Genomic DNA, 8398 nt, shown 5'->3' on the forward strand with positions numbered 1-8398 from the left:
AAGTTCAGATACTACAACAGCAGAAGTTCAGACACTATAACTCCAAGGCAAGGAGAAATGAACAGAAGTTCACATACTATAACAAAAGAAGTTCAGAACAAAGTAGAATCTTTGGCAGCAACAAAAATAAGAAGAAGAAAACTCACTCGGAATACTTATTCAGACCGTCTTCACTAAGCACATACTGTCTCAACCTCCGGGCCTCGGATAGATGAGGGTAATAGTATTTCTTTAGGTGAGCGATAGCAGAATGCCACTTCAAAGGCAATCTTGATGCTCTCTTGGAGGAAGTTATGTTGCCAGACTAAACTGCCGGTTTCCTCCTAGTGATGACAGCATTCTTTCGACCTCTCCTAGCAACAGTACCAGCAGCATATTTACCATCCTTCGGGTAAGCAATCTTCTCAAAATCATCATCCGATGAAATCACCTCCGCTTCGACTGCTTCGACTGCACCAACCTTCCTGGAGCAAGGGGTGTTTGGACCACCACAAGTACCAACAGCCTGCTTCCCCAACTTGGAAGGAATAAGGGTTCGAGAGCTATCATCTTCTCTCGGAGCTGTACTCATCGATTCCTCCCTAGGCTGGTATTCCTGTGACCCGAGGAATGAGTAGTGGCAATCGGTCAAGTCCAACGGCTCCACTATATAAGAAAAGGAAGAGAAAAAAAGACCATTAAATATAACTGAAGTTCAGGTACAGCACAATGTGCAGTCCAACTAATATAGATGACATGGTTACTATTCAAGCTGGCCTAAAAAAATGTGTTGCATTTTAAAACTAAATGAAGTTCAGGCACAACCCAAGGCACATTTCAAGATAAACTGATGAACTGGAAAACATTCAACTACAGCTAACAAAAAGCATAGAAAGGCATCATCTCTGAAGTTCAAGTAGAAGAAATGCTCGTATCCAAGTAAGCAATGGAAGGAAAAAATGCTGAAAGTAAATACACAAGCAAAATAAAAAAGATAAAAATGAAGTTCATGTAGAAGAAATGCTCCTCTCCATCTGAAACCAGCAGCCCAGCTAGATCTCAAGCAGAAGTTCAAGTTCAAGAAAAAATGAAGTTCATGTAGAATAAAAGATGCAGTACAGGTAAGCAGTCCAAGTTTCAAGACTTACATGTATAGTAGCCAAACAGAGCTTGGAAGTATGTCTCAAACAGGTTAGAAGAAGCAATTTAGTACAACCACATCTTCCTGATATCCGCGATATTTTCATGGGAATAATTTGTAAGAACCCCATCATGAAACGAATTAACATTCGTAAGCATGAAGAATCCACGGTCGATACTGCCATCATGTGACGCCCCAAGACCGACGCTCCAGAGGCCTTCCATGTTTTGCGTGACCGTCGTGTGTTCTATTGTTATTTGTCTGTTGCATTCATCATTTCATCATGGCATCATCCACATTGCATCAGCACTCGTCGCCGTCATTGTTTTCTTAAAACTTGCATCCGTTCGTAGTTCCCGCTTTCTCCTGTTGCCTTCGTTGTCCCTTTCGAGACCAACCATTCTTTTGTCGTCCGACCGTTTGAGCCTCTCTGCACAATGCACAAAAACCTCCTCTCGCGCGCGTCCGAAAACTTCTCCGAACCTGACCCGGGCAGTCATGACCGATGGGTCCGGTTCATCCCCCAACATCTATAAAATATCTCCGTTTTCTTATTTAGACTCCCTATCTATTTATTTCTCGACCGTCCGATTAAAATCGGAGGGACCATATACCCCTAACCAAAATCCTCGTGCTATATAAATAAATGGAACCCTAGCCTTGTCCCATCCATCCACCGAATCCCTCAGCCGTCGCCGCCCGACAACCTCCCTCTTTTTCCTCGCGCAGCTAGCCTACTCCCTGCCTTCTTCCTTGGGATCACTCCCGATCCAAAAATCCACCAACCAAACCCACCTTCCCTTCCTCCTGAATCACACAACTCCTCTCGATCCATGCTCGCCTCCTCCCTGCCTTCTTCATCATCAACCATAGCAAACCGCAGCTTGCTCCCTCCTCGAGCCCGAGGCCATGCCTCCTCTGCTCGATCACCACCGCAAGCCCCCGCCTGCCATCACTCTATCTGGACGGAAACCAGCCTGCTCAACCAGCGCCATGCCTGCGCCTCCCGAGGGAGCTCGTCGTCGCCCCGTTCACGGCTTCCCGGAGTTCTTCACCGCGAGGCCTTCTTCGAGCCATGGCGCGCCAAGGTCTTCATCGCCTCGCCTCCCTCGCCTCGCTGCCTCATCGCCGCGGCAACAGCAGCAGTTCACAAGCCCCGACACCGCTCCTCCTCTACGCGCCCGTCGCTGCTCCTCGAGCCCCTCTGCTTCACCCTGCACCGGGCGACAAGACGCGCCATCGCGCGTTGACCCATCCTCTGCCTCGCGCTAAGCTCGCCCGAGCCTCACCTCCAGGACCCCGCGCCGCCGGAGCTGCTCCGTCCGCCGCGCGAACCTGCCAAGACGAGCACCAGCAGGGCCGCCCTCTCCTTCCCTGTCTCTCCTTTCTTCTTCCCTTCTCCCTCCCGTCTCATCTCCCTGCCTCTTCTCCACAGGAACCGGAGCGCCGCCTGACTCCCTCGATCTGCGATGGGAAACTCCTCAAGCCGCCACCATCTTCTTCCAGGAGCCCGCGGCCTTCTCTGCTGCCCCTCCTCGTGCCTCGCCGGCAGCAAGCTCCGCAACGCCAAGTTCCTCTGCTCGGTCCCCTGCTTCCTCTGTGTCGAGCAGCAGCTCGAGCGCTGCGCTCGCTCGCGTGCACCGCCCGCACGTGGGCCACCTGCTCCTCCGCAGACCCAGCAACCGCACCAAGTCTGCCGCCGCTGCTCTGCTTCCTGACGAGCAGAGGACGAGGCGCCCGTTCGCCCGCGCCTCGCGTTGACCGTGCCTTCGCCAAGTCCAGCGCCAGCTCGTGCCTGGGCCACCTCCCCTTCGGCCATTGACCATCGCCCAGCCCCCACCTCTACCGATCTGGGCCGAGCCCAGCTAGGTGAGCAGTCCAGCCGCCCAGTGTAGTATCTAGATTCGGCCCGATGCGTGTTTTTTCCCTTCTGCAATTTTAGCAATTATCCCAGGATTTACAGTTTTGTAGAAAAACCCTTGCTGTCCATGCTTTTAATAACTAAATAACCATGCATCATATGTAAAAACTTCATATATGTAACTTGCTTAGAATTTTGCCTAGTTTCATAATATACCACTTTCATCCATGTTAAAAATGTTTAAATTGTTGTTTGTTTAAATTTGCTCAAATGCCATGTTAAAATGATTTATTTCATAACTAATTAACCGTAGCTCCGATTTAAATAATTTTATATGTAAATGGGGTAGAAAAATGCATAGATTAACATGGTGCACTTTATTTTGCTGTTTAGCAACGTTAAAAATTGTGTTTAGGGCAGAACAGTAGCAAATTCGAAATATGCATATGAGGATTTTTCGGAATTGTTATTTGTTGTTCCGGCCACACTTAAACTTGCCTAAATAGTTAGTTTATTTATGCTTCACGTCTTTCCATGTTAATCAACATTTAACTTTGTTGGGTACATAAATGAGAGCGAACTAAATATTTGATGTGGTGTTTCGTTAATATGCAACTCGTTGCATATTGAGCTCCGCTTAATTTGTAGTACTGTTTGTGCACTTTGCCATCCCATGCCTCATTAAACCGGACATGCATCATACTTGATTGTGCATGATGCCATGTTTATGTGATGGTTGTTTACCATGTTGTTTGCTTCTTTCCGGTTTGCTTCTCTCGTTAGCTTCAGTTTCGTTCTGGAGTTGTGAGGATTCATTCGACTACGTCCGTTTGTCTTCTTCATGGACTCGTTCTTCTTCCTTGCGGGATCTCAGGCAAGATGACCATACCCTCAAAATCACTTCTATCTTTGCTTGCTAGTTGTTCGCTCCATGCTATGCTGCGCTACCTACCACTTGCTATATCATGCCTCCCATATTGCCATGTCAAGCCTCTAACCATCCTGTCCTAGCAAACCGTTGTTTGGCTATGTTACCGCTTTTGCTCAGCCCCTCTTATAGCGTTTTTAGTTGCAGGTGATGTTGAAGTTGGTTCCATGTTGGAACATGGATATTTTGGGATAACACAATATCTCTTATTTAATTAATGCATCTATATACTTGGTAAAGGGTGGAAGGCTCGGCCTTATGCCTGGTGTTTTGTTCCGCTCTCGCCGCCCTAGTTTCCGTCATACCGGTGTTATGTTCCTTGATTTTGCGTTCCTTATGCGGTTGGGGATTTATGGGACCCCCTTGACAGTTTGCATTGAATAAAACTCCTCCAGCAAGGCCCAACCTTGGTTTTACCATTTGACTACCTACCACCTATACCTCTCCCTTGGGTTTTCGCGAGCCCGAGGGTCATCTTTATTTTAGCCCCCCGGGCCAGTGCTCCTCCGAGTGTTGGTCCGAACCGAGCCGCCTGTGGGGCCACCTCGGGGAAACTCGAAGTCTGGTTTTACTCGTAGCCTGTCTCATCCGGTGTGCCCTGAGAACGAGATATGTGCAGCTCCTATCGGAATATCACGGCATAGTCGGGCGGTCTTGCTGGTCTTGTTTTACCATTGTCGAAATGTCTTATAACCGGCATTCCGAGCCTGATTGGGTCTTCCCGGGAGAAGGAATATCCTTCGTTGACCGTGAGAACTTGTGATGGGCTAAGTTGGGACACCCCTGCAGGGTATAAACTTTCGAGAGCCATGCCCGCGGTTATGTGGCAGATGGGAATTTGTTAATGTCCGGTTGTAGAGAACATGACACTTGACTTAATTAAAATACATCAACCGCGTGTGTAGCCGTGATGGTCTCTTCTCGGTGGAGTCCGGGAAGTGAACACGGTTCTTGTGTTATGGTTGTGCGTAAGTAGTTTCAGGATCACTTCTTGATCACTTCTAGCTTCACGCCCGTTGCATGGCTTCTCTTCTCGCTCTTATTTGCGTATGTTAGCCACCATATTTGCTTAGTGCTTGCTGCAGCTCCACCTCATTACCCCATCCTTCCTATAAGATTAAATAGTCTTGATCTCGCGGGTGTGAGATTGCCGAGTCCTCGTGACTCACAGATTCTACCAAAACAGTTGCAGGTGCCGACGATACCAGTGCAGGTGACGCAACCGAGCTCAAGTGGGAGTTCGACGAGGAACTTGGTCGTTACTATGTTTCGTTTCCTGATGATCAGTAGTGGAGCCTAGTTGGGACGATCGGGGATCTAGCATTTGGGGTTGTCTTCTTTCATTTTGGTTCCGTAGTCGGACCTTGATTGTACTCGGAATGATGTATGTTTAATTTATGTTTTGTGTGAAGTGGCGACTGTAAGCCAACTCTTTATCCCATTCTTGTTAATTACATGGGATTGTGTGAAGATGACCCTTCTTGCGACAAAACCACCATGCGGTTATGCCTCCAAGTCGTTCCTCGACACGTGGGAGATATAGCCGCATCGTGTGCGTTACAAGTTGGTATCAGAGCCATCCCCGACTTAGGAGCCCCCTTCTTGATCGAATCGCTGGCGTTGTTGAGTCTGGAACAAAAATGTTTGGAGTCTTAGGATTACATATATCGGAGAGTAGGATTCTTTTTACTCCTCAGTCCCTTCGTCGCTCTGGTGAGGCCTCCTGACGTAGATGTTTTGACTTTCCTCTGCTCAAATTTCACTAAATTTTTTTTAGGATCATGCGGGTATCATGGAATCGTTCCGATGGTTTTGTGACGAGAACATTGTTCTTGGTGCCTCCTGACATTTAGGGGTTGTGGCAGTGTCCCGGGGAGTTGAGCTCCTAGGTGTTGTCGTCACAATTTTATCGTTGCAGTTCTGGAATACCTGAGTTTCGCCGACATCGAAAATCTCTTTTATGTAGTTGTTGGTGAGATCACCTCGACGCCACCCAGTACTGGGGCGGGAGTTTGGGAGTATGGCCATAACTCGTATAATGGATGCTTTTCGAAGGTTGAGGTAAATGATTTCTGAAGGTTTCTTGGTTATGTGTTGACGGATGGATACAGCTGGATCTAGGTATTGTTAGTTTGGGTGAGATATATTGCGTCCCCTGTATCCCCAACACCAGATTGCATAACCAGAAAGTTTCGGGAATTTATAAGTGGGAATTCAAGTATCTTGTCGGATATCTTCCCAACACACACATGATACAATATGGGATCTATCATATGTTTGTTTCCAGCTTATTCTGCAAGCCAAATCCTTTGTTTTTGTTTTGTTTTGTGGTATTCGAGTTGCTTCAATGCCAAGTGTTGATTCCATACCTTCTCTAAACGGTGTTCCCATATTTCTATGTGGATGCTAATCCTTCTTGATCATCAAGGTTGTCTTTTCAATTCTTTTCAACCGGTGTGCTTCTCTTCAAGTGGATCCGATCGTTTCAACATTCGCAAGATCATCCCTCAGTTTTTCTCAACGGTGTCTATTTCATTCCATCCCTAAGTTGCCTTTGTTTTCCCACCCTCCCACCCTTTTCTTCAAGGACTCAGATTTCTTAATCAAGTATACTTTTATTGATGGGAAGTCTCTCCATTCTTTTCCATCAATGTTCTTATCCGGTGATTCTCGGGAAGATACTAACGGAGCTTCAAGTTTATCATTCTTCGTTCTATTTTCTTCTCCGGTGGCTTCAATTCAATCTTTCGGCGTTGATCATATTCCCTTCCTCATTTCAAGTGTTTTCGTATGCCGGTGTATCTCTTAATCATTCCCCGTTTGCTATTCAATTGTTCTGGAGTGTTGAAGATATCTCTAAAAATTCGTGTTTCCACTTCGCATCAATTCTAACTATTTCGAGGTTGTTACCTCATTCAAGCCATTTAATTCAACCGGTGCAATCTCCTTTTCAAGTAATCATTTCAATGTTGTTTCTTTTGAGTGGGCCCTAACCCACTGGTCCTTTCCCAGGATCTTACCTAACTCTTCTAATTCTTTTCGGAGTTATTCTCAAATTCATTGCAAAGTTTGACGTAAGAATGGGTTATGATCAGTCATATGTCTTTCTCCAAGATCTTTTCATCATTGGTTCAACCTTTCCAATTTTCATTCCGGAGTGCCTCAACAATTCATGGTGGTGTTTCTCATCGTCATTCTCAACATTTGAAGACCGAAGAAGAGTTTCTCTTAAATCTTGCTCCATTCTCTTCAAGATTCACGGTTCTAGCTTGATGCCATCCTCTCATAATTGTTTTCGATTGTGAGAATTCTTTTCACCCATCCGGAGCATTTCAGGAGTCTTTTCAGTTTGATTCTCTGGAGCCCATCATCTCAGAATTATTCATTCAAGCTTTCAGCTCTCGTTCTCCAAATCATACCAGTGCATCATTCAAGTATTATCTAATCAGCTCGGGATCTCTGCGTTCACTTGTATCTAAATTCTCTCAAGTACCTTCGTTCATTTTCTAATTCTTCCCGATGTTTCTTTATCTTCTCTTCGTTCATTTTCAATTCTTACGGTGGTTCGTTCAAGAGTTCTCTTTCTTCGTTATCATATAGATTCATTCGTTCTTTCCAATCCTACCGGTGGTTCGTTGAAGACCTTCCCAAGTTTGTGCCATATCTATCTTAATCCTTTCTACGAAAATAAGTAGTATGCCAAATCCATTGCTTGTCATCAATCTAAATTGGTGAAGGATACGCATAACATAATTCTTATTCTTGGTTCATCCAGGTGATTCATCTTTCTCTCTGGAGTTGTCCTTCATATCACATTCTCGGTTTCTAGTTGTTCATCTTTCTTTTCCGGAGTTCAAAGTTTTCGCGGTCATATCGTCGTGAAGCTCCATCTAAATCATCGCAAGGCTTCACCTTGTGTTCTCAACTTCTCTTTCTTTTATCATCCTTTCATTACCGGAGTTCTTCATGGAGATTCACATGGTGGTTCGTCAATGATTCTTTTCATTTTTCAGTTGTTCTTCAAGATTTCTCTCGAAGTTATGATCCATCAAGCCATACTTCAAAATAAACATGGTGCTCAACACATGTTTTGTTTCGAGGAGTTCAAGCATTCTTCATCTTGCATTCCGAAGTGCAATTCTTCCTGCCTTATCTTTTGAGGTGGTGTTATGTCCTTCTTGACAATTTCCATCCATGTTCCATGATTCACATGTTGTCAAGAATGAGGTATATTAAATCCATCAATTTCTTCCTTGGAGTTATCTTGGTTTAGATTTCACCTAAAGCCGTCCCTAAGGATTGTTGCTATTTGTGGTGCTTATCAATGATCCAAGTTTTCTCCTATCATTTTGGTGGAAGAAGTTTTTCATCTCGTTGGTGTTATCAATTATATTATTTGTTTCCGTTAGTGGCAGAATTGCAACTCAAATTTTGAGAAGTTTTCCATAAGCCCACTACAAGCTTATTCGTTTCGTTGTTGGTTTTCCAA

This window comes from Triticum aestivum, chromosome 6D (genome assembly GCF_018294505.1).
Source record: "Triticum aestivum cultivar Chinese Spring chromosome 6D, IWGSC CS RefSeq v2.1, whole genome shotgun sequence".
Taxonomy (NCBI): Eukaryota; Viridiplantae; Streptophyta; class Magnoliopsida; order Poales; family Poaceae; genus Triticum; species Triticum aestivum.